General features: G+C 44.7%; 1 protein-coding gene across 4 annotated transcripts in view; it reads right to left on the reverse strand.

Annotated features, from left to right (window-relative positions):
• Positions 1-27,707, reverse strand: part of SGMS1 (sphingomyelin synthase 1) — a 72,897-nt gene that overhangs the window by 23,998 nt on the left and 21,192 nt on the right. Inside the window, exon 1 of one of the 4 annotated variants that reach the window (XM_010714149.3) lies at positions 6,481-6,536. The exons of 2 other annotated variants lie outside the window; for them this stretch is intronic. The gene's annotated coding sequence lies outside the window, so the exon portion shown is untranslated. Of the gene's footprint in view, positions 1-4,324; positions 4,457-6,480; positions 6,537-27,707 lie in introns of those variants that run through there. One more of the 4 variants, XM_010714146.3, reaches the window with a different exon arrangement.

Raw genomic sequence — 27,707 nt, forward strand, 5'->3', positions numbered from 1 at the left:
AAAAAAAAAAAAGAAAACATAACCCAACCTATTATAGGTTTTACTTCATGTCATCAGTGAAATAACGCAGGGACCCGATTTGATTCTGAGAACAAACCGGTGCTGGTCTGACTCATTCTTGATCAGTTGAATTACCAAAGCCTGGTAGCATCCAAGGGGCAGCATTCAGGATAACCCTGACCACAGCAGGAAGACAGTACCCCTGGGCTCACTGCTCAACACACTGCTCACTGAGGCACCTTTCAGCACGGCCCAATAGTAAAATAGCATCTTCCATCAAGCACAGTGAAACCAAGTGGATTTTACATTCTCATCTGCCTCGCTGGGATTTCTCATCCTGTCCAGTGGGCACAATGGATCCGCAGGAGATGGGCAGTGCAGAGCAGCACTGGAGGCTCTCGTCATTTTCTGGATGAGTAACAAGGAGGGCTGAATGTTTACAAAGTGTCAGGAGATCCTGGGAAAGAGCAGCATGAGCAGCAGGAAGGACAGCATATATAAACAGCACCAGGACAAAATCAGGAAACTTATTTTACAACTTCACTGAAAGCCATTTTTTGCTACGTAACCAATTTCCTTGCACTCTTTGTTAAATAAAATATGAAGGGCAGGCAGGGGACGTAAAATATACAGGCGTACACTTACATAAGCAGTAGGCCCTGTTACTGTAGGTGCTGCACAAATTGTTGATGACAAAAGGATGTATGGCTCCGGATGGAGGGCACAAACCTCAGGGTCAGTCAGCAAGCAAGGAAGTTTCATACCAGCAACTGGTGCATCCTGATTCATCTTGATGATCCACATTGAAACAGACACTACAATTAACAGAAATCTCTCTGCTTTGTGTATTACCTAGTCAGGTCAAACTGTTGAAAGGCAGAACCAAACCTCAAGACAAATGTCAAGTGATGGAGGATTTGTCCCAGATCACTGACATTACTTTTTTTTTTTAAAGCAGAAGACTGACAAATACAGTGCTCATGTTTACAGCGCACATTTTCTTTCCCCTCTTGCTCTTCCAAAATTTGATTCAAATTTTGCTGACACCTCCAAGTTCAGTCATGAAAATTAACTGCATTCCTACTTGCAAACAACCTTTCACCTACAAAATTATAACATAGGGTAAAGTATTTTCACATTATCCTATTACCTCCCCCCCCATATTTGCAAAGGGGACTTTGCGGTGGCCTTTAACTTGCAGCCAGACAAGCAAGTTCTGGATGAAGGCTGTGCTATACTGTCCCAGCAGCTTCTCTACAGCAGGACATCCAAAGGTCCAAGACAGCAGCGTGTAGGTCTTTAGGGGACCTCACACTACTCCTTTCCTCCATACTAGAAAGCATAACAGGTCCCTGCTGCAGCTCCAGAACTAGCAGCTCTGCCCCGAGACACGCGTCAGCCTGCACTTGCCTCCTCCCTAATTACTCAGAGGCTCAACAGAACCGTAGTCGTCTTCATACCCTGAGTGACTTCTGAATGTAAGCTTTCATATGGAGTGGAAAAAAATAATCCTTCTGTTTACCTGAGTTAAAAGGGACTTGTAGACAGGAGTTCCTTCTTATTTCAAAACACTTTTCAAAGCTCTATGTAAAGCCACATTTATTGATACAGACCTATGATGCATGCTTGACGGCTGGACTAGATGATCTTAGAGGTCTTTTCCAACCTTAACAATTCTGTGATTCATCAGAAGAGCAAGCTGAACTGCAAACTGAACCAGAATCTAACAAAAACAGGGAGAAAGACAGTATTCAACCCAAACAAGACCTAGACAACAAACAGTGGATGTTCATGCTCTCTGGAGCTTCTTATTTCCTAATTTTTCCTCTAACCAGCAGCAGCACCCACTCCCTTCCCCCACTCTCCTGCAGTTCTCTGTAAGCCCTGCCTACCTCCTCTTCCTTTTCCTCTTTCAAAGGTTTTCAAAGGAAGGAGAACCAACCTGAGAGGATCAGGAGGACTGTAAACAAACAATGGCCGCGTTCAGTAGTGACCTCTGGCCGCTGAAATGAAAGGCACAGCAGGCTCTGTAATCACTCAAAATAAACTCCTCTGACGGCAGCTCCTGTGCTGACCGCTGGGTTATGCCTCTGCAGACTGTTACAGAACATTAAGCATTAACAAAACTTTTTCCCTATATAAATCTCATTCGGTAAGAGCGCTTTCAGTCTAACTGAATTATTGGATCCATTCTTTTCCCACCCTTCTCTCACAAGCTGCAAAAACCAGGCCGCCGCACAGCATGACAAAAACTTGTAAATAGTCCCTTTGCTAAATAGCTGTAACTTGATTACACGGGAAGATAATCCTACCACTGAAAAATATTTATGGTTTAGGAGAGGGTTGTTTACGTAAGTTTAGTAGCTCAGAAATCAAAACAGGCACAAAGTTTTCTCCCGGCTGAGGGATTACTCCAGCCTCCTGGAATAGCTCTGTCGTTCCTCCAAAGCGCAGCCCCATGCAAACAGCTGTAGCTTCAGAACACATAAGCTGTGCAAGGAGATCCCTGGAAACAAAGAAACCTTAATGCAGCTGAAAGTTGCTTTGAGTTCTAGTTTTGAATTTGCAATAGAGTATTTGCACTTACTAGCTTCAGTGCTTCCCAGAAGCAGATGCCCTCCTCTTCTGAAGCAACTCCCCACTATCTCTCCGCAGCTGTACTAACACAAAATACAGTTCCTTGAGGCTTGCTCAAATCAGATCTTTGTTATTCTACCCGAAGTACTGCAAGGGACCCACATGCAGAAGGCTGAGCAATGCCAGGGCCTTGCCGTGGATTCAGGTAGGGCGTGAACAGACAAACAAAAGGCCCCCAAAAAGCTTCTCAAATTAGAAGGAAAGAATAATTAAGATACAGAAGGAGTAAGAAATAATATGGGAAAAAAAAAAAACTAAGAAATCAAAATCAAAGATGCATCAAAACAAGTGGTCTTCCTAGGAATTATTTATCGTACCTACTTAACACTCACTAGCCACAAAGCATTAGATTCCCCAGTATAAATAAACTGGGTTGAACTGAGTTAAACCTCACAGTTTCTAAAAATTAAATCTAACAACACTGTCATCTTTACTGATGAAAGGTCTACTTGCCCCACTAAAGGGATCTTTTTTAACAGATCCTCTGTACTGCTGGTTACAAGAAGCTGCCCAGTACCAAAGGAGAAAGCATCTTGAAACATTTTGAAGTTGAACTGAGTAAAACTAGCTTCTTGAATGAAGAACTCTCATCCAGAGGTTGAAAAGAAGAACTTCAGTTGTTAGAGTTCACTTGAGAACACAGAATTTTACTTGGTACAGAATTTCACTGAGTTCTACACAGGTTTTTCTCTACAGCCACATGCACACAACCCCCTAAAAAGAATAAATACTGTTTGTCCAGGCAAAGTGTTACATTACAGGATTTCTGGACTAAGAATTATATCACTAAACATTACCAAAGATGTGCTGAACTAAATGCTGTTTTTCCTCCATACCCCATGCAGAAAGACAGCACCTGGTGCAGCACGCTTGCTGTACCAAGCATCTGGAATACCCTGAGTATTCCCTCATATTTTGGTACTTAATAGGACATTTCACTGGTTATTGGGAGAGCTATAACATTGGGAACTCCGCTGAAACAAAAGCAGCTTGAGAAATCCCACTGTTCTCGAGGCTGACCAACACAGGCTAAAAAAACCCAAACCAACCACCACCACCAAAACACCAATCCACAAAGAACTTTAAAAAAACAAGAAAACAAACTTTCTAGCAAAGAAAATTGTGGATTTCTTCAACTGGCTTTTGTCCGTACTTTAGAAAGGCTATAGAAAATATACTCAAAGTTACAAGGACTTGTGGTAAGTACAAAGACTAGACAGAAAGGGAGAGTGAAGAGCTGCTGACAGGACACCATATAATGGAAGCTTTCTAAAAGCAATTCTTAAGAAGTATGCAGCCCACAATGCACACAATATATTCACCACTGGATAGCCTGTTGCCAGCTTCCTCCTGACATTTCACATGTCTATTGCACACTGAAGTCTCTTACAAACGTATAATATCATATCCAGGCAGAACACATTCAGTAAGTGAAAGTAAGGCTCCAGTACTTCTCAAATGTTTTCCAAACTCCTCCAATAAACCTTCCCCATCGACTATCAGAATATGAGCACTACAAACAGCAAAGTCAATCTCCTTATAACTTTGTACTTAAATTACACAGACTGACACGAAAACTAAACAAGCCACAGCTAGAACCAGCCACAAACACACCACAGCTGCTTTCACCCCAAGCTGAGCACGCTGAGAGCCAACAATATCAACACCAAGCATTTGAGATGCTCACCTGAATGCAGCTCCTGCACACCTCAGATTACCTGTTCCAGAGGAGTTAAACGATCTACTTGCAGGCACTCAGATCCCCTCCCCTCCGGCCCTACATCCCCACCCTTCTCTCTTGTGTGACCACATGGTGGAAAACTCCTATTTTCCTGGCTGGGCTTTCTGCTGGGTGAGGCAGCCAAACCAGCTGCGCAGTCACACAAGCACAAGCAAGTCCTTCCCCTTTCGGTGGCGGCAGCGAGTCATCAGAGCAGCTCAGCTGCGTGTCGAAACCGTACCTTGAGTTTCCTAATCTCCCTTTCTATTTTTAACTGGAGTCATTCCCCCCCTTCCCTGCCGTGCAGGCAGCTGCAGAGAGCAGCTGGTGACAACGCAGCACTCCATCATGCTGGTTTTCCTGGAAAATGCCACCCACAGCCCTACAGCAAGTGCACGAGGAGCAGCTGATACGCTCTCCAGTGCTCCCCTGCACATACAACTCAAGATAGCTGAAACTGGGCTCTCTCCCCTCTCCTTCAGGTCCTGCGCCCAGGACAGCTGAGCATCGCTACCCGGCTATCCAGAGGACTGCCGCTCTCCTGCCACAGCTCATGTAAAGCAGCTGAAGTCCCAGACAGCACCTCTTATCCCTAAAATGTCCAAGGAAAAAGGCACAGAGGTACCGGAGAAGCAGCTCACAGGACAGCCAGCGCCTAACTCAGCTGCAGGAGAATCTGACAGACGCAGGATGCTGGGCTGCAGATCCCACTGACCACTGGAAGGTTTGAGCTCATCGCCTCCACGTGCCCCACTATTAGACATACATAACAAACCCTGAATTCTCTCTTCATGCAGCAGAGCAGCTTTAAAATGACAGGCTTTAAAAGACAGTGCACAGTCACTCTGCAAAGTCAGCCAAGCAAGGAGGGCACTCTCCTGCATGGCCAGAGTTCTTCTGAACCTCTGTGGGGATGCAGAGCACAGACTGTGCAGGGCGCCCAGCCACATGGATCAGCATGATGCTGGTTCTCAGTCTTAAAAGCACAAGCTTCCAGGAGAGAAGTAGAAAGCAGGCAGGTCAGTCACCTAAGGGGGTCTGGCTGAGAGCTCAGCATCTCAAAGGGCACAACTTGGAGAGAGCAAGCTAAGACACTGATTCTGGCTCCATGCTGCACAGCTTCAGCCTTGTATGCTTTGGGACATGGGCAGCTAGAACAGTTTGAGTCCTTTCTAAACTAAGACCTTTTTTTTTTTTTCATCCTAACAGCCACAAACATGGAAAATGAAGCTACTTTTACTCTTCTTCCTATAACATGTTTTTGTGTGTTACCTGCTACCTACAGTACAAATTATTTGAACAAAAGAAGCTTATTGGAAATGTCATTGATAGAATTTAAAGCACGTACAGACAGGACAAACAGATAAGAAGTATCAAAACACTGGAGAAAGCCCTTTCTTAAATGCCTGCAAACCCTGGTGTGGATTTAAGCATGGCAAGATGCAGCACCTAGACTGCTCAAACTGGCAGATTCAAAGCCACCAATCAAATCAGCCCATCAGCCTTTAACTCATTTAAAATTAAGCTTTTCTACTGAGTCACAGTACTTAGGGGCAGCTGAGTAATGCTGCTGTGGCAAAAGGTGATGGGACTCAGCAGGTGCTCCGTGGCTGCTGCTGCCCGAGGAGCGCAGCCTCATGGTGAGCAGCCCAGCTGGGAGATCTTAGAAGTGCTCCCCACTACCCAGACAGCAGCAGCCCACAAGGACACACTGCACTCACTGCTGTGTGGATACCTGCACATCTTTATCGCCGTTTGCTCCAAAAACCCTTCCTGGCCTCCAGTTGCTCCAACAAACAGAGATAGGATGCTAATTTCCCCATCCACCCAACCTGCTGCAGAACATTTCTTGCTTTTTCCTACGACATAAAAATGTCACCTACCTATAGTTCTTCCAGCACAACACCAAAACGTAAGTGAACTCCACTCAAAGCTTGGTTTTCCCCCTCTGCCTCACCTTCCTGATCCAGTTTGAGGTGAGAGCTGTGTGCCTTGGCACAGGAAGGAGGTTCCCTCTTGTTCCCAACCCGCTGGATTCCGTTGCTTTTCCAACCAGAACAGAACGCACGCCAGCAACAAAAGCCCACGCTATACAAAGACCTGCAAATCACTTTGTTTCTTACCTTCTGGAAGAGGGGAGATTTAGGGGAGAGGAACTTCTCTAGCGGTGTTTGCAGGCACTGAGACCTTGTGTTAATGATTTACCCAGTAGTGCTGGATACGTGGTTTATTGTTATCTGCCTTCTTGCCTCAATCTGCATAACCAAATTAACAGGCACACGAAGAAGGGACTTTAAACAGAGGTGAATGCCTCAAAGCTCACTTATCCCATCCTAGTTTAAAAATACATTCCATTTATGTGTGTATGTGTGTGTACATATACACACATACACAAAAGAAAAATCAATGCCTGGAGGTCTCCTCAGTGTGGGTAAACATGTGTCTGTGTATGCAAACCAACACCTCACCAATGGATCTGCCCAACCTCATCCCACTTCCACAGAGAGATTCTGAAGCAGAATTACCTGCAGATGTCTTCAGTGTCACTCAGCATCAGTTCTGTGAACTCTTCCTACTGAGCACATAGATGAGAAATTTCAGGACTAATTATATGGCACACTACAGGCCACGGGTTCCTTGTTGCACAGATGACACCATGTCTACCTGGGTCAATACATAATGGGGCAGAGGACAGCAGCCAACTTAATGAATCGCTTCTGACAAGAAATGCATTCAGATTTGACCAAAATGCTCCTGCTTGCTCCCGTAGGTCTTATCTTTATGCTGTATTTTCCTAGCCACCTATGGCTGTGTGGCTTCAGAGACTGGAAGACACGGAACGCAGCCAGCCTTGTTCTCCCATGGCTGAGGTGGGGCTAAGAGCAGGGCAGTTTAACAATTGGAGGTAATTAGGAGCGAGCTTTTGGAACACCTTCTAAACACATTTAATCATTATGCATTTAAATATTGCATGTGTCCAGGCAGATGCAACTTAATATCACGTACAGCCCTAAACAAACTAAAAGAAATATGCTTAATGGACTTTTCCAAAGTACCTGCATAGCTTTTTTTGTTGTTGTTTAGTTGTCATTTTTCCCTTTCCTACAGACTTCAGCCAGGACATAATCAGACCAAGGGCTACCAGGGAGGACAGCCTGAAGTGGTTACATCATTTTCCTTCCAAGGGATGGAACATCTTGGAGTTGTGCTTCCTGTTAAGTGGCAGTTGCTTTGTTTCACGTCTACCTTCCCAAGCATTGCTATGGATGATGATCACCACAAAAATGCCTGAAGTCAGCCAGGCAGTGTGTGCCTGTTTGTCGCTAATCAGGAGATGAGCCATGTGACAAAATGCTAGATCTGAGGATGATTGCTAGCATTTCAAAGAAACAGCTACTACTGAGCTTCAGCACAAATGTTTCTTAGTAGCTCCAGCAGCGCTGACACTGCTTGGGGAGCATCGTTCCTGAAGCCTGGCTGGGGAAAGGCCTTCCTTGCCTTGGCATCTTAAATCTGCCTAAGTACTAAAAACAAAAGGTCACAGCAAGTAGATTATATTGGGTCACCTCCTTCCATGCTCATCAGGAAGAAAGGTGGGAAGTAAAGTCCAGTGGAAGTAACAGGTCATTCCTACTTACACCAAGGTGACCCAACGCAAGTCCCAAGCACAACAACACAGAAAAAGGAAAATAGTGGCATGGCTTTGATGATCACTTCTCAACTTGAAATACCAGGAACTTGCAAGCTTTTCTGCAGGCATGGCACTCACAGGTGACAACATTGTCTCCAGCTGAGCCACTGGCTTGGCCAGAAAACCAAAAGCAGAGAGCTGTAAAAGTGGTTTTCTATAACAAGAGAGAAGAATGCCTAAGAAGCCTAACTCAGTGAAAAGAAGAGGTCAACAAAAATAAAATTTAAAAGCAATTGGTAAAGAACAAGTAGCTCAGAAGTGAGATAAGTCAGCTTTTAAAGGGCTTCCCCTTAAATTACTAAACAGCTCTCCTTGCAAAGCAGGGCTTCAATGAAGCAGCTACACTCCTGCCTTTTTAGGACGCATTTTACGGGGCCAACACAAAGGCACGCTTCTTGCTGGCTACCAAGGATCACCACCAGCACAATGCAGAAGCAGGTATGAGCTCAGGCTGGTTATGCATTTCTTGGATCATCATCATCTATCAGAGAGGTCCCATTCAGATTGCTACACGTGAGCAACATATAAATCCCCACATTCACCATTCATATCTCACAGAGAAAGTATCCTAAAAACCTTTTAAGCATTGTTCTTTCCCGTTATCTGATTCTGGTCACTGATGCAGCAAACCAGCAAAAATATGCCACAAGACCATAAAGAAGTTAATCCCACCATCGTTTGCTTTAAAACACTGCATTCAACAACAGTTTGAGAACATATTTTTAAACACTTTGAAATATACAGCCCATTTTCTTCAAAGTGAAGTTTTTTGGTCTTAACCATAACACAACCGCCTCACCATTTGAAAGGAAACATCTCTTACTTGATTGCGTTTGCTATGAGCATCAAACCCTCTCCTTCACTTAGCATTCAGTGCCATGATGTGCCAAACAAGCCAACACCAGTGGGAAACTGCTGCCTATTACTCTGCTTCAACATTTCACCCCAAATCTAGTGACCTAGTTTATAGTAAAACCTCTGTGCAATCTGTAGCACAGATCTCTCCAGAGATGCTGTGAATGCAACAAACCCCATCTCCTCAAGCTTATTACTTCTAGCTCCAAGGTGGGTTTTTAAATCACTTTTCCTAAGCTGAAATGCCTTTTCAAAGCAAACACAAAGGTGAGAACATTGGTAAGTTTCAAACAGCTTTGAATGATTGTTCAGTGCTCTCAGCTGTGTGACCTAGAAGTGAAGCACTTCTTATTAATGAGGTAAAAACCCACATCTCTAAAACAAAGCTGTTCTGGCCACCACTGCTCTACCCTTCTGAGGGGTTTCAGCTAGCAGATGTATATATTCCTCATTCTCATAACGTGATCTTCAACAGGCTTATAGCTAAAAAGACAAGTGCAGTGGATGACCAGAAAAAAAAAAATCTTTTCAATTTTCCTAACTAGTTTAAAGAGGGAAATCCAAAACTACTTCATCTGTATTACAGCATTAACAGCCATTACCACTTCTATGAGCAGAGCAGTTAAGAGACGACATTTACTTCTGAAACAGAAGAAAGCTCATCAAATACACCATAATTGGGTTCTGACATACACTAGAAGCATTAATGAATACCTCGTAGAATTGCCAGTCCATCTTTCAAACAAACTCCCATAACTGCCTGGTTAAGCCTTTAGCTGTATCCAACACAAAGGGTGACTCTGGAGGTCCATGAAACATTCATCAGCTCCAGCAATTGTGCTTCCAGAGAGGAACACTGTGTCATACAACGTGTGAGTCACAGAGCAATGTCCGGAGGAAACCACACTTTTGTTTCTCTCCCTATAAAAAACTCAACCTGCTTTTAAGTTGAACCACTTTACCAGAACAGAAATCTTTCTGCCAACAGAGAAGCTAATTTCAGCTTGCTGGAACACGTGTGCAAGACTGAAGGTGTATTTTAAAATCACAGCAAAAATGACAGTCACACAGCTTGCCACCAAGCCAGAGTCACCTGCAAGATCAGCTGAAAGCTTCCCCTGCTGCTCCTCCTTCAGAGGGGCACTAGGGAAATACCTTGGTGCTGCTGTATTTCAACACGTGGCCGTACTCTGACCCCACGCCCGTTTTGCAATCCCTAACACTGCCAGTCCCAGGGCAGCTCCCCAGCTTCTCCCTCCTGTCTGACCCTGCACACGGTCATGGGATTCCACTGAACTGCCATGGCTCAGAGGGATTGCAAGCACCCGTGCTCCCAGGGTGCTCGCTGTGACAGAGCTGTAAAAAGCTCAGCAGAAACACCAGGGGGGTCCCACAAACCTGAAGGTTTTCCTGGTCACGAGACCTTTTGCTGCAGATAAACGAGAGCGCTGCCAGCAATGCAAGCAGCCTGAATTTCAGTGCAGCCTCATCTCACTGGAAGCATCTTTGTGAACGTGCTCATCCCACGTGTTGCAGGCTGTGTACGTCCTGCTGCCATTCCTGGCAAAATGCCTCAGCTGCTGTCCTTGGGATCACCAGTGAAACACCTGCATTGCCTCAGCAGGGACTGTGGGATGGCACAGTGGAGTGTAACTCCTCAGCAAATATCAGGGTGGCACAGTGTGTTACTGCCATCCATTCACACAGGATACGTGCAATGAGACAGCCAGATCAAAGCAAGTGTTTAACATCACTGTGATCACAGAAGAAGGAAGCTTTCAATAACAGCGACAAAGAACAAGCTGCTCTTTTCAAACTCAGCGTTGCAGCCATGGGACACTTGTCACATGGCAGGGAGCTTTCCACGTGTGACTCCATCCCACATCCACACCTACAGCTCCCAGCCTGCTAAGTGCCACTCCTATTCTCGAGCCACTTATTTTACTTCTGAGAGGTCCCATTATCCAGGTGTGTCCAAATGATCCGACTGAAGAAGTCACCACAGGGGAATGCCAGTTTGGTTTAGTTGTTCCAAAACCAAAACCTCAACCCAAATGCCTCTGTTATAGGCACCTAACAGTTCATTTCTTCAAAATACTCTAATGGGACACACTGATCTTTCCATCAAAGAGTTAATTGCTTTTATTATCTGCCCTACATCTCACTATGACACTGCTGGTTCTGTATAGCAGCAGTTTGGGACATAGCAGGTGCTCTGGCTTCTGTAAAGCCTTTGACAGAGCAAGCTATGTTTGCCTTAATCAGAAACATGGCACGTAAGGATGGAAGGCAGCTGCTGCCATCCAGGAGCAATAAAGAACCTTTCCAAGTAGCGGCCTCACTGATCTGAGGCAAGGCTGGCTGAATATAGCAAGTCACTGATTTATTATGCATAAACAGAGCCAAAATGGCCATACTTGGGGCTTACACACAGCACTGCAAGGCAAACATTCTTCCTTTCAGAAAATGATGCAGTTCAAACTGAACACACCTCACTAATGCACAGAACTGCTGGCTCACAGACCTGCCCAGCAATCCCTGTTTTAAATAGTGAGATCTGAAATTGTTAATGCTGGTTTCTATGCAAAGAAGGGACAGAGAAGTGAGAGAAATATTTTGTTTCCTCAGATTTCCTCTCTCCTTCAGCAGCAGCACCACCCCTTCCTGCAAATGCCAACTGCAGGCTTTGCAGACACTCCCTTACCATCCAGAGGAGTTTCTTATTAACCCAGAACACCTGAAAGCACTTTCCAGTAGAAGTGAAATTAACAACTTTTTTTAAAAAAGCAAGAGTTAATATGTACCTGTTTTGCGCCACAGGTCAGTGACCCTGTTTCTGCCTGTGGAAAAGGCTTTATCCCATCAATGATAAACCAGCTCAGCCCCACATCCTGAGCACTGTTTGCATACCATGAGAGTTGCACCGAATGCAAATCAGAGAGAAATCCAGTTCCTTAGCCTGCAAAATATTTGTGCAGAGTGTCAGCAGGGTGGTGAGGTGGGTTAAACGCTCCTAAACACACAACTCCTAAACACACAACTGATCCCTGCTGCTCCACAGCGAGCACCTTGTCCTCTCTGTCAGGCCCAGGAGGCAGACCCTTGGCCTGTGTACCTCCTTCAAAGACTCTGAAGACAGAGACAGCTTCAATTATCCGCTGTCCTCAAGGCAGGGGGAACACCACCAGAGAAGCGATAAGGAGCTATCTGCAGCACGGCCTGTGGCAGTGCACTGGGCACTATCAGTGCCTCACAGGATGGAGCTGTGCAACATCACCACCTAACACGTGTTCTTTCAGTACCGCCTCTCCCAGGGACGCTGCGAGTGCTGGTTTCAAAGGCTGATCCGATAAGCAGATGGAATGGAGCTCAGTGATCCCGAGGCACTCATTGCAGAAGGATGAGAAGATCCCCATGTGTACACAGCCCTTCCCGCTCCTCCCCAGGAAGGGCAAACACACGGCAGTGCAACAGCACAGGCTGCTTCTGGAACAGCCCAAGACGTGGCTGTACTGACCGCTCTGCCAATTGCTAGAGTGAGATAAAAGCATTCCTGCTTCCTATTTCTGTACGCTGGCCTGCTCTATCTTGTTTTTATAGCCCTGACTGCTGTGATGCAGACAAGAAACACAGAAGGACAAAGATCAAAGCGCTGGGTGCTTAGCACAGCCTCTGTGCTCCCAACACCAGGGACATCAGCAGGACATGGTCCTACCAGGAAAGCGTGTAATGCTTCCTGTAGGAAGCACTGCTTGTGCCGCAGAAGCACAGGGCGCAGGCAAGCATGGAAAACAGTGGAGATTCTAATACAGCAAAAGTACGAAATGTCAGCCATGCTTTATTTCATTCTGACTGCTTAAAACTGGCTAAAACATTTAGGAGACACTAATACCACACAGATTCCCAAACTAACTAGCCCCGTCACCTGTGGCTGCTTTACAGGGAAGCACTCACCACAGTCTCTTCTGAGACCTCCAAATGGGACCTCTCACTCATGATAGGTTTTCCCTCTGGGGAAGGTATTTACAGACCAGGAGGCCATTTGCTCTAGTCCCATTTCCTCCTTTTAGGATGTGCAAGTATCAATTCTGCAGAAACATCACTACCTAGTCCTTCCACCAACACCACTGATATATCCCACAAGAAATTCAGCATTTACCAAGACTTCAAATCATTCTATTTCTTATACGCATTACTACAACCACCAGAATTTGTGTCTAACTACAGTGCTGAGCACTAAGCTGAGCAAGGTTAGTCATCCTGCTCCCACCATGGCCAAGGCTCAGCAGCTTTGACCCCAAAGAAGATCACACACCACAGACAGAAAGACTGTATTTTTTGGCACATTTTGAGTTCCGCTAAGTGCTGCTGCTAAGTGAGCTGGGAGCTTAAGAAGGATGAACGTGCAAAGATTTCAGTTGCAAGTATCAGGTTTCAGTTCAACTTGCTCCTCCTTAATATAGTTAGCTTTAACGACCAAGAATATGTTGACAGCCTGTGTACAGACCTACTAGAAAAACTACTAGTTCTCTCAATATTAACAAAACAAATATACTATGCTGTATACACAGAACAATGATTGCTGAAGTAAGTTATAGTCAAATATCTTAAATCTTTTTCTCTTTGCATGGTGGCATTTGTGTTGACTTTTCTTTCTTTAGTGCGACACCAGTCAGAAAGGTTTCCTTTCTACATTCATATCTTTCAAACATTTACCAGATAATTTCTATGCCTCTATGCCTGAGAGCAAACCACCATGCCATTCTAATCTCAGTACTATCTTGCAAGTCCCTGAAAAATCAAAACAGATGAGGACAATTTCCTCGACATCCTGTAGCACTCAGTTATTCCCAATGGATTATCCAAATCCAGAAATACTCAAGATAATCTGGTCCACGCTGGGTGAGGCAGATGTGTAAATAAACTGGACTCCACCACCCTTCCCGTGCTCTTGGAAATTCAAGCCACAGGAAGCGTCTGTTTCTTTTTCAAGTTCTTCACTGCTCCCAAAGGATGACACTACTTGGATATTATCACGCTGCATGATTTCCTAGACTAAGAAGAAATTATTTTTTCTCCACCCTCACTAGAGAGGCCTAATTCAGAAGAATATTCAGCAGAGCTTCCCTTGACAGTTAAACACTGTGCTTCAGAAGAATCACCAGAAAGGTTTTACCTCTACAATTACAGCTCACAAAAACGTAACTCTACAGTGAGTCTAAAAGAACTCAAAAGAGTAAAGATAAATACCCGAGTTTTCTGAAGAGGTGGACTTGCTCTCTTGTCCCATTTATTTATGTAGTAATTATGAATTGTTCGTCTGTCTGGGCTTTTTGCAAAAATATGGTGCTTAAACATGCACTGCTCCAGCTGAGTTAGAACCTCAGCACTTGAACTGCTACTTCATCTTCTACAGCTCACACGAAGCAAAAGGTAGCAAACGTACCTTCAGACCTCAGATAACAGATTCTTAAATGAAAAGCAAGGTGTTTGCTTTTGCAAACTATCCTATAAGCACAAGCAAAGATTATTTAGTCTATATGCTTACAGAGTTTTCATCCAAATTAACTGTTTAGACTGAACACAAAAAAATGGAATAGTATTGGGAAGTTTTGCAGTACCTGGAGATTGCTTAGAATGCCAACAAGGAGTTAAAATTTGGTCTTAATACAATTATATCTTCCATGGTGCAGTAACGGCTTTTTTTTTTTTTCAGTGGGGGAATTTCCCTGGCCTCCATAGGCAAATTACAGTAATTTTAGGTTTGCTGCAGCAGCTCTTACATGGATGGGAGGAGGGACTGGCAATCCCAGAATGCTGATGCTTTACATCCAAACATTAGATGAGAAAATCTTGCAGGATTATTAAAGATCCATTGTACCCACAACTAAAGGCTTTAATCAGCTGGAATCACAGGTCCTTTGTAAACCACTGCCTCCGTATTTAACAATACGGCTCCAAAAAAACCTTAAGTTCACAGTTCTGTGGAGTGTTTGTTACTGCAGCAGTTGAACAGAGAAACTCTTCCCCTTCACAGGTTTACTGTCCTTCCCAGGTGATCATTTTCTGCCATTCATCAGACTCTCTTCTTGTTAAGAAAAAACAAAAGCTTTATCTTGCACTTTTGGTTTGGGTTTGCCTCAGATGGAGAGATTTCTTTCAAAGCAAATACTCCTGCAATGTAACAGGGTGTGTACATATATACACACATACCAGGGGAGAAGGAGAAAGAAAAACTGCTCTGTCGTAGATACTGAGTTACATTAGGAAAGACATCAAGAGAGAAAGAATATGAAAGAGAAAGAAAGTATTTATTTTTCTATAGCTACATGCAAGACTTTGACTCAGCCACTAAAACCAGGTTGACTGCTCCAAGGTAAATATCAAATCCATCCAATGACAGGGACACTTTGTTACATTAGGGAAGACATGAGGGCAGAAGAACACAAAATAGAAATGAAGTCTTTATTTTTTCTACAGCTACGTGCACCATGTTGATTCAGCCACTAAAGCCAGGTTGAATGCTCCAAGGAAAATACTGCACCTATCCAAAAATACAGACTCGATTCCTGGCTTCTGCCAAAAGAGGTGTTATTTCTGCTTAAGACAGATTCCATCTTGGTAGCTTACAAACTACATTTCTGCGCGTCCAAATTAAACATCAGGAAAGCCAACCCCACCTGCAAAACTCGAACAAGGTATGTAAGCAGATGGAAGCACCTGCAGGCCATTAAGGGGAAAGCTCTCACACCCCTCCTGAAAGCTCAGCGCAGTTGGGTGGCAAAAGAGTTGGTTGATGTTATGGAATTACCTCCTCCAAGCTGAAGAATGGTCCAATCGAATAAGCAGGAGGTGGAAGGAAGCCTGCAAAGAGGAGCAAGGAGCTCCCAAGCAAACTCAATTGCAAAAGAAAGATGGCAGCAGGGGCAGGAGACACACATGAATTGAGGAATGCTGTCTGATCGTGCAGGGTTGGGGTGAAGTAAGCCAAAGACCTTCTGAAATGAATATGGGGAGTGATGTGAAGGGCGACTGGTAATACTGATTCTCAGGAATCTCATGCTCCACACACAATAGGGGAAGTCCAGCACAAGGATAACATACCATTGATGGATGAAGATGAGGTAGGGGAACACTTCAACTGTACATAAACAAGCCTAAAGGACTCATCCAGATGCACTCACGAGTGTTGAGGGAGCTGGCTAATGGTGTGATGCCCCTCTCAATTACCTCTGAATGGTCATAGCAACTGGGAGAGGGTTCCAATGCCTGGAGAAAAGCAAATATCATCCTGTCTTCAAGAAGGTGGATCCAAGGGCCCACTGGCCAGTCAGCCTCACCTTGATTGCTGGGAGTGGCTAATCCTGGAAAACATTTCCAGTCACACAAAGAGCAAGAGGATAATCAGGAATAGTCAGTATGGATGTATGAAGGAAAAAATAATAATAATCACACTTCACCAACCTGATTGCCTTGTATGATGAAGCAACTGGCTTGGTGGGAGAGGGGAGGGCAGCAGAATGTTGCTTGTCCTGATGTTATAATACTAGCAACACCATCTCCTGTGACAACCTCAGACAAAATAAAATATGGACTAGATAAGTGAACTGAAAACAGCTCAGAAGGTGGTGATCAAAAGCACAAAGTGCAGTTGGAAGCCAGTTACTAGTGGTCTACCAAGGCATTGATACGAGAGATAACTCTGTTGCACCTCTTCATCAGTGAGTGACCTGGATGGTGGGCAACGTGTACCCACAGCAAGTTTGCAGATGACACAATGGGGACAAGTGTCTGATACAACAGAGGGTCACACTGCCCTGAACCTTGACAGACTGGAGCAAAGGGCAGACAGGAAACCTCATGAAGTTCAAATAAACGTAAAGGGAAGTCCTTCACTTGGGGAAGGATAACCCTAGGCACCAGCACGCAGCTTCACTTAGAAGGAGCCATGGTTTTGGTTGAAGTCAAACTTCCATAAGTGAGCAAAACAACCACGATTAAAGAACTGCATTCTCTCTGCTATGGGAAAAGGTGGGAAAGCTGAGAATGTTCCGCCTTCAGATGAGAAGGCCTGGGGGAGAGCCAGAAAAAACTAACAAGCTGTCTCATTCTCGAGGTTGAGATTCAGTTTCCAGTACTCAGTAACTCACCTTTGCTACGCTTCAGCTCAAACTCTGCTTTCATAATGGATCTTTTCTTCCCACAGTGACATAGAGGAAACATTAAAACACTAGTCCAAAGTTTCATCAGACTGCCTGGTATCATCAGATTCCTTTTATCTCTCTTACAGCTTCCACCTCTTTTGCCTGTTTTGTGCGTTTTGGTACTGGTTTTTCATTGTGTTTTGTTGTTGTTTGATTTGGCTCAGTTGTTTTGTTTTGTGTGTGTGTTTTTTATTATTATTTTGAACATCACCTTTTCAATGAACATGCTTCCTCACCAACAGTTTAAAAACCCCCCTGTTCCACAAGTGCTCTGAATTGTGTCAACAAGGATGACACTTTTCAAAGAAAGCAAGGAGAGTGAGACACGGACACCCATCACTGACCAGGCATCTACATCTTGCTTGTGCAAGATAACAGAAGTCCTAACACACAGATGACAACAGAACTCTCCAGACTTGCAAAGAAAAAGAAAGAATGCTAATTACAGATCAACTCATCTCCTCAATGCCATAAAAGCATCAGCAAAGCTGTCTCTATAATGCATATTGTCATTGGGGTTTCATTAAAGCAGGGATTTTGCTTCTCATGCATGGAGCACCCTTGGGATAGGGAGAGCTGTGTCGACTGATGGCAAGCAGGTAAGTCTCTGACCTTCACCTCCCAGCTGCCTCCAGCTCTACTGCAAAAACTGAACACAGGTCGTCCTCCAGAACCAAACTGCTCCCGGTGATTCTCAGTCAATTAACATGCTGCTTAACACCACCATTAGCGGCCACCAACCACTCAGCCACCATCCAATTTAGGCTTCAGGCAACAGGGAGAATTCTCAGTATGTAATACTGCCACGACCTGCTTTCACGAACAAAAGCACCCTACCCCCCACAGGCTGGTAACACTGAGCCCCTACATCTATTTCATCTTTTTGACATATTCAGCAGTCTGTTTAGGTGAAAAGTAGTTAAGATTGTTCCTTAGGAGTTCTGTGCAGTGGGTTTAAGGGCTGCTTACTGCTTAGAACAGACAGCCAACAAAGTTGTGTTGTCTGTACGCACCAACCCACCTGCAAAGCCAGCAGCCTCCCCCAGAAATGAGAGCTCTGCTACAAGAGCAGCATTCCAGCCATGAGATGCCAACAGACGTACCTGATGTTCAGACTCAGCCACTGCTCTGCAAAACAGACGGACACTGGGACGACCAGCACATCACTGCTGCACTGGATCGACCCTGCAGAGCAGCTTGTGTCAATGTAATGAACATTTTGCTGAAGCCGCAGGGCTAGAGTGGGTATTAGAAAAAAAGGAACTGACGCACACAGACACACGCATACAGAAGTATATGGGATCAGAAGCTACAGGAAGAAAATACAGCCAACAGAGAAAATCTGCCTGAAAGAAGCAGGCAGCTACAACCAGCCCCCCAAGGTATTTTCTGAGTGGTCCAAATCAGAGAAGTGTAACTCCTGCCGAAGGACCACTGCAGGACAAGCCAGCCTTCTCATGACAGACTCTCACAACAATACCTCACCATAACTTTGGATCATTCACCTAGTGACAAAAATAACTGCATTCCTTCCTAAAGTACACTGTATGACAGGACAGCATGACTCAGATGGACACAGAGGCTTTTCCTCCTGGATAAGAAAAGCTACAGGCCTTCCCATAATCAATGATTTTATGAACTCGAGAAGATTTCAGTAGAAAAGACCGATGTTATTTATGAATTGCTGTCAATACCAACATATTCACCACAGCCTTTTGTAAGTCATTGCGCTGCCTAACTTCTCATGGTGCTCAGAACACAGCTGCTATACAACTAAGCAAATAAAAAGTCAAGTTTCTGCAGCCATCATGCATCTCTTAAACAAACCACAATAATAAAAGCAAAAACTAATAAGATCTGCTGCAATCCCCAGTGCTACGCTGAGGAGCCACGTTCATGCAGTTTAACCAGCATCTAAAAATCAGACTGCAGCTTTCCAGAGCTCTCAGTGCTAAAAGAAGGGCAACAAGGCCTGTGAAGGGCTTGGAGAATACGACCTACGAGGGGAGACTGAAGGAACTGGGGCTGGAAAGAGGAGGCTGAGGGGAGACCTTATTGCTCTCTTCAAATACCTGAGAGAGCAGGGCTGGTCTCTTCCCCCCCACATTGACAGGAAGAGGGGAAATGGCCTCAAGTTGTGCCAGGCTAAGTTTAGGTTGGATATCGGGAAACACTTCTTTACAGACAGGGTTGTTAAGCACTGGAATGGGCTTCCCAGGGAGGTGGTTGAGTCACCATCCCTGGATGTGCTTAAAAACTGTTTGGACGTGCTGCTCAGGGACATGATTTAGTGGAGAGCTGTTAGAGTTGGGTACTATGGTTGGACTTGATGATCTTTTAAGATCTTTTCCAGCCTGAGCAATTCTGCGATTCTAAATGAATACTGATCGTAAAGGTTCCCTGGTAAAGGTTTATTAAAGGCTTATTAAGGACTTCCATTCTAATTTTAACCTCTGGGCATTTGTAGGGTCAATAATTATTATTTTTTTTTAAAGATAAAACAGGTACACAAGCTTTTTCCATGGACTAGAACAAGTTCAAGATCTCTGAGTGAAAGCACACTTGCTGAAAAGCAAGAGGTAAATCTACTGGACACAGTGGCTTTGTTCTTCATTTTCATTCCCACAGAGGTAATTCTTTGGGTGCAACCTAGCCAGCTCATTGTTGCATTGAGAAGAGTTATGAGGCCAACAGGAAACCAAACAAAAGAAAGAAAACTGGCCAGCCCCTGCATGAAGCAGCTGCCTACAAGGATATGATTCACTTGCTGTTAGCACTGTGCCATGGCCAAAAGGCTTCCCCCAGTAATTCTCTGACTGTGTCAGCATCTACATTTATTCCCCGGTCAACTGTTTCCAGAAAAGAGCAGTGAGAAGCAGGATTCCTGGGTGTCAAAGTTCTGGCGCAACTAGCTGTACTATAGCCTACAGTATTCACTTCTTCCAAATTATCACCTGTTCAAATAACTCCTCCTTGCTTCAGCTTTCCCCTCCACACCTACAAGCGCACCACATACAGACCAATGGAATCCCACAAGCTGGGTGACATCTTTCTGTGCTTTCAGAAGCCAATGGACTCTTCCACTTGAGACAGAGGAGCTGTCAGTTAACAGCTGCATCTTGCTTTGTTCTACCCTCTACCTGAAAGCACAATCCTTACAAAATCAAAGTTCAATTCTCATATTGCAAGTCAGCAGTGTGTGCAAGACGACAAAGAAATGGCAAACGATGTCCATGCAAGTGCCTGGGTGATCTCTGGGGAATCATCCCTACCTGTCTGGGTCCAACCAAGTCCTCTTCTAATCTCACTTCCCCAGAAGGTGACCTTCTGCCTTTCTAATCCAGATGCTATGCAACATCTCTTCCCCGGCCACCTCCAAGGTCCTTTTGCAAAGGCTGTGGGGACAGTGTAAGAGCTATATGGGAGCCTATAGATCCTGACAGGCTCTCTCAACATTCATTTTGTAGCTGGGTTCAAGCACAGCTACAATGCAAATGTACACCTATGGGACCAGCTAAGAGGATATGGCGGTACCATGACTCAGACAGAAACCCAAAGGCACCAGCCAGTATTCCGCATTTCACACGCACCCACCACAGCTACTATAGGAAAACATGACTAATGGCAGCAGCTGGCAGAGTCGACTCTCTGTTCTATGGTTTTTCCCTCTGTTGCACTATTTTGCAAACAAAGGAGGAGATGGCTGTTAGCACAGCACCAGGGCTCCGCTTCCCCAGTCGTTTCTGGTCTGTGCCTTGTCACAGCTCCAGTTCTGCTTCAATCGTTTGGCTTGTTTTAAGGGTACTGCCCTTCCTCCCTGCTTCTGTCTTTTAAACCAATAAGCACTTAATTCTTTTAAACCATAAACCTATATGTCCACGGCTCCAAAAATAAAAATATAAAAGCTACCCCAGACAAAGATCACAACAAAGCAAAAACTTAAGTATATCCATTTAACAGCACCTGCCCATTCAAAACCTCGACAGTTTTTGTTCTACCCTCTACCTGAAAGCACATTCCTTACAAAAATCAATGAAGTGCAATAATAAAATTTTAGAAGAGCTGTAGGTCATTGGAGACAATACCACCACCTAAAAGGTATGGACATGGCAAGCTGTAGATATTTCTTGGGAAAAAAAAAACAAGCACTGCTTGCTTGTGCCATTTCAAATGTAGTTCCTCGCTTAAATGTACGATCCCCACATTAATTCATTTTGCTGCGTACCACGCTGTCCTCCTCCCTCCAGCTCCAGCTTCTCCAGCTCAGATGCCACCTCCAGCCTCCATGACTGAGAAGCTCACTGCCGTGCCACGGGCTGCCTCCTCTAGCATCATGAAACAGAGAGGAAGGAAGCACCTCCTGGTTACTTGTCTCGATACAGACCCAGACTCAGCAGCCCAGCAAGTACAGGCCATGGCAAAGCCTGGGTGATAAATATGAGCAGCAGGGAATGTTGAAGATGAAAGCACAGGTTTTTGCTGGGACAAAGAACTGCGAGGTAGCTCGTACGGCATTCAGTCTTATCTAAGTGAAGGTGTCACCTTCTCTATCTACTGACTACGTTTATTTAAATAACCAAAATCATAACCTCTGGTTATAGGGCAGCAGTCCTCTGGCACTGAGCCTGCACTCACACAAAGATGCTACCCTCTTCTCTCTGAATGCATAGATGATTTTGTCCTCAAAAGCAAACTTCCTGTAATTTGTTTCAGTAATCTTTAGCAGCAGACTCCACGCCTCTCTTACGATGTTTTTGTTTCCAATGCATTCATCCACTGCACACACTTGACTTTATTTGCCTTACATCAGCTTTCTGTATCATATCCCATTACTCTGCTCTCTATTACTTGACCAGATTTTCTGATCTTTTCCATTAGCACAATTCTCTCCCCCCTACTTTCAAAAAAGTCTGGCCAGAAGGGAAGGGATCCTCAGCCATTTCTGTCTCTAACCAATGTTAGATAGGCCAGCACTATCACCCAAATGAGACAACACAAGAAGTGCAACAGATGGCAGCTCAGCAGCCTGCTAAGGTGACCGCGCTGATCAACCAACCGCCCTGCAGCCAAGAAGCCAGAACATACACAACTACTTCTCCAAGCCCCCTGTGCTGGGGAGCCAGTTGCACTCACCCTCACCCAGCATAACCAACACCTAGTATACAGCACAGTGAGTCAGCTGGACTCACCTGCACCGTCCCTCCCCACACCTAGTCCCTACAGAACTGAAAGATCATCAGCTCACTGATGCTCTGGTCTAACAGTGGCAACAGCATAACACAACGCCTGCCAGGCAGCAAAGTTCCACCACAGCCTCCTCCAGCACGTGAGCTGTGAGCAAAATCACCTCTCTCCGTCACATCTAATTGAGTCTCTCAAAGCTCTTGATGCCCCTAAAGCAAAAACGGAGTTTGCAGGCCAGCCCTCAGCCAAGTATATTTGGGCTTAGAAGGGCTCATAATAGGGAAGTGGGCACAATAGGAGCTGACAGATTTGGTAACAGTGCACATGGTGGGGTTTAAGTGACACACTAGAAAAAGAAAACCAAAAGAAGTAGAATCCTAACTAGTATCAGCATATCCAAATGTAAAACCAAGGGCTTTTGTGAGATATGTCAGTGTATAATCAATGGATATACAGATGGTGTATAGTCAGTGGCTATACAGATGATATATACATATCCAGGAGCTTGGCTAATATAATTTATATTGGAGTAATGAGAGAAAGTCACTCACCCTATCCTGGGCTCACAAGATGAACTCCAATGGAGCGGATCTCCAGAGAGATCCTTCCCCACTGGCAGTCAGCTCTTAAATGGCTCTAGGAGAGGTGCAACCAGGCTCCACCCCTTCCTGCAGCACAGGTGAATTGCCTTCACCTGTGCTCCCAGGGCTGACTCATTGCTCACCTCAGGTGATCAATCAGAGGTTCAGGCAGTGATTCAGCAGCCCCATACAGTCAGACATTTCTAATTAAAGATTAAGTCAGAAATCACATAAAACAATCAGAGGATAAGAGATGACAGAGTTTAAAATTAAAAAGGAAGAAAAAAGCATCACCTAATAAGTTTCCAGAGCCCGACAGATGCGTGCAGGAGATACATTTGTGATTTGCAAAGTTTCTCAGATGAGCTTCAAAATTCTGAACAGCAAATGCACAGCCAAAGGCCCAGCCGGTGCCTCATATATGTTGAGAAGTTATGCTGGGGAGCCCAAGCTGGGCGTGGGGGGATTTTATTTTATTTTTAGATCAGGTTACACTGCAAAAGTTTCAGCAAGTGAAAATACTTCATCCTAATCCTCACCTTGTGTGAGCAAAACAGCTCTAATCCCACAGGTGGGTTATTCCGTCTGGTGGCAAAGCCAAGGAGCTGAAAATGAAGGATGGAGAGTTACCTCAATCAAACTGTCTAGAAATCTGTTGCCACTGTACATTAAATACCTGCTTTCCCATTTTTCTGCTTTCCCAGTTTCTTCCAGCACATTTAGTCCAAGTACATTCAGAAATACTGTCTTCACTGTGTTATAAAGTACCACTTGGCTTTTAAAGGAAAGCAGACCAATAGTTTTCATGGAAACACACTTCTCTGCAATAGACATGAGCAATCACGAGAAAGGAGCATCAGACAAGTGGTCGATCACTCCAACCAGCTCTCATGGTTCCCATGCAGGTCACCAAATCCATGCCTTGGGATGGAGCCTATCATCATCCAAGATTTCCCAGTATGTGGAACACTGCCTCTTCCAGTTTCAGGGCATTTTGGGGTATATTCAGGAGCTTCAGCTTCACACTCCTGCAAAAGCCCCAAAGTCTCCAGGAAGTATGACTGTTTCACACGGTAACCAAGCAAACAAACTTTGCAGCACCAAGCAGCATGTGGTGCAAGGTTTCCCCTCCTACCTGACTCAGCCCAAGCACCAGCTCACAGACTGCAAAACTTTGGTCGAGCAAGGCAACAAGTTACTCAAGACAACTTCAGCTATCATCTGCTCTTAAACACCAATCTTTGAGCACTTGAATTTTCTGCCAATGCACATCTGTTCTTCATTAGTTACCAACAACCTCAAGTCATGCAGAAGCCAAGAAATCTCACACTTAATCTGTTCCTCCAACTTGCAGCCCCAGATGCATACTAGGCAGCACAGATACAAGATGGTATCTGAAAAGAGCAAAGTAGTATTAATTACATCCATACAAAATTAAACTTCAAGTTTCTGCAGCAAGTTTAACATAGCTGATATTACCTCACTCTAAAACCTTGCTTTGGTAACGTTTCTCTGAGCCAGAAGAGGCTGTTTCAAACAGCCAAGGTGAGGTTTTATCCAGTCTTTGCTTAACCCCGCATCACAGCACATGCAGCACCCTGTGCAGCACTGAAAGGAAAGCCTTACCAAATGTAAAGCTTTCCCATTATAAGCTTGTTGTTTCTTTGTTTCTTATTTTTTTCCCCTTGAGTAGGGAGGGCCTGGTTCTGCTCAAACTTTCCGTAACATTCCTCTTCTCACTTCCCCACTCCAACCATCTCTCCTCCAGGCTGAAGTTTATTCAGCTCCTCTTATTCAGAAGCTGCTCCATGCCTTTGATTACCACCATTGTCCTTCACTGAACCCGTGTCTTTTTTGGGACAGAGGTGCAACTGACATTGAAGACACAAGGAATGACAGATAACAAAAGTGTGTTTAATGTAAACATATATATATTTATTTTAATTATTTTTTTTTTAACAGTAGCCCTGCAGTTGCCCAAGCCAAGGATGCAGGGAGGAAGAGGCTGTGGGCAGGTAGAAGCAGGACCCCACACTCAGCTGGAAGCGTAACTTCAGGCTGCCTATGAAATAAGTCAAGCCTACACCTTGAGCTGCCTGTGCTTCTGGAAAAAGACAGTCCTGGTCACCTGCATGTGTTATTTCCTGAGACAGCTCCAGCAAAACTACCCCTATCAGGATAAACAGGACAAGACTCAGCTTTTTTATTAATTACCTGTTCAGCTTCATTAATCTCTTAGCACACACATTTTTCACCTTATGTAGAGTGGACACAAGCCTACTTTTCTCAGATGCGAACTGGGTACCTGGCGCAGCATGCCAACACACAGGTCTGCATCTCTCTAATTTCTGCCCAGGATTTGGATTTTTTTCCCCAAGATTTCTGCACCTCAAACTGAAAATTTCTCCCAACACGGGATTCAATATAGATTTGCTTTGAAGCATATATTTTCACTCACCCCCAAATACCAGGCAGAAGCAAATACTGGCTGAATAGCAGCACTCACAGCTTCTCTAGGAGACTGTGCCAGGGCCTCATGGTCCTCTGTATAAAGAATTTCCACCTGATTTCTAACCTAAATCTCTCCTCTTTTAGTCTGGCATGATCTTCCCTTGGTGAAGCTATGCTGGCTGCCTCAGATCACCTCTGCATCTCACATGTGCCTCAGCATCTCTTCCAAGAGGATCCTCTCCACGACATTCCCAGGCACAGCAGCCTGTAGTTCCCTGGGACTCCCTTTCTTAAAAATGGGAGTGATGTTTCCCCAGGAACTTCATCTGACAGCCAGCACTTTTCAAACATAACAGAGAATAGCGTGGCAACTGCAGCAGCCAGTTCCTTCAGAACCCCGGGATGCATATCATTGGCCCATAGATGTGCACACATTCAGCATCATGAGGCTGTCTTGTACTTGCTCTGCTCTTACTGTAGGAGGAATTTTGCTCACCTGATCCTCCCCCAGCAGTCAGGGATGAGAGAGATACGGGAAGCCTGACTCAGGACCCCCTCCTTGGCCTGTCTCTTCTGACCGGTGCGCCGGGAAGGAGCAGGGTGACAGTTTGCCAAGCTGTGAACTCCCCCTTGAGTTTCCCCTAACCCTAATTCCCCTAATCCTCTCTCTGTTGCAACCTCTCCCCACCAACTACTCCGTCAAGGGAAGGGAAGCAGATGGAGAAACATCTGTGAAAAGAGATTTTCCGTCCACTTCTTGGATGTGTAACAATACAACAACCTCTACGAAACCCTCCAGCTAGCACCAGTGCCTTCTGTTTCACAGTACTCTGTCTGGCAGACCTTGCTATGAACAGCAAAGTGAAACCCACTGCCCCAGCAGCCCACCTCCTGCAGCAGCAAGGAGCAAAGCACCAGCAGGGCACGCACAGAGCTGAAAGCATTTTCAGCATCAACTGATGAAGAGAAGAATAAAACCCAGATAGAGAGCTCTCAAAGCAGCCACTGTCTTTTAGCTTCAGACCAGGTTTTCCAGCAGTATCCTATTTTCACAAGGCAATCAACACCAGAGCTCTTGAGTTGTAACAGCAACCCAAATGACCTGCATTTTCTGTTTAAGTAGTTTAAGAGCTGCAGGTTTTGTTTGAGTTTGGATTGCAGTTAACAATGCCCAGAGCAGAGGAAAGAGACTGATTAAAGCTCCCTAATTAAACCACTTCTTTACAGTGAAGAAATGCAAACAATGACTCTCATCTGCTCTTGCCGCTTGCCTTTTTACAAGGCACTTGTGTGCACACAGTGGTGCATTTCAGTTAGGAAGCTGAGCACATCACATACTTCCCCCCCACGCAGAGACAAGCTGCCTTTCTCACCGGCTGCTGAAGTACTGCCTGATGTAGTCTGTAAAACGGAAACCTACAGAACTTAGCCAACTAACAGACACAAAAGTGCTAAGTTCATTATCCTTGTACTATACTCCTTTATTTCGTTATTTTAACATAGCATTCAGAATGAAACGGATAACACTATTAATAATCTGATGAGCTGTCTCTTCATTATACAAACTGCCTCTCAACAGAATACTTTGGGGAAAGCTGGGACAGAAATTGTATTTTTGTAAACAAACTGCTATTTTGCATTTATCTTAAGATGCCTTATGCAATTTACCTATGCCACCGCTGCTCCAAAAACAGAGCACTTACAGCATCTGAACGCAATTTGGAGCATCTCCCCTTACCAACAGCCCCCACATCTACCTCGTAGGCACTGCTTCACACCTAGGAGTAGTTTAAGGACCTCACTTTTGGCAGATGTGCCCATACCATCAATTTGTCCTTCAAGGTTACTAACAGAGAGATCACACGCCAGCTTTGCAAGCTGAAAGCAAGCTGACATCCTCACTGAACACACACACGAACTCGTGTTGAATATTGCTGTAGTATGAAAAAAATATTTAGAGAAACAGCGGTTACAGCAACTACAACACAGCTCCTTGCTTTATCTCCTTTGTAAACAGCTTTCAAGCTGCCAGCACAGCTATGGGTAAGGAGCAGGAGATGAGAAAAGACATCCTCATAGCTGCTAACAGGTAAGTTATCTGAGCTTCAGAAGGTGTGTTTAGAGATGAGAGAGCACAAAGAGGATGCCGAAAGACAACTGACAGCTTGAGGAATACACAACAGTTTTCAAGTAACTCCTGTGATGCACAGTGATATTTAAGATCACAGCACTGGCTGGGAATTAGATCATGCATTTAGCAGTCGGTTTGCCAGATAAACTCTCTGGGAGTTTGGACAGCATTAGCAAAAACTGTAGAACAATGCAAAACCAGAGTCAGTGCTTTTGCATTCCCAATTTTCAGCTGCCTGCTCACAGAAACTCCA

This window comes from Meleagris gallopavo, chromosome 8, assembly GCF_000146605.3.
Source record: "Meleagris gallopavo isolate NT-WF06-2002-E0010 breed Aviagen turkey brand Nicholas breeding stock chromosome 8, Turkey_5.1, whole genome shotgun sequence".
NCBI classification, from domain to species: Eukaryota; Metazoa; Chordata; class Aves; order Galliformes; family Phasianidae; genus Meleagris; species Meleagris gallopavo.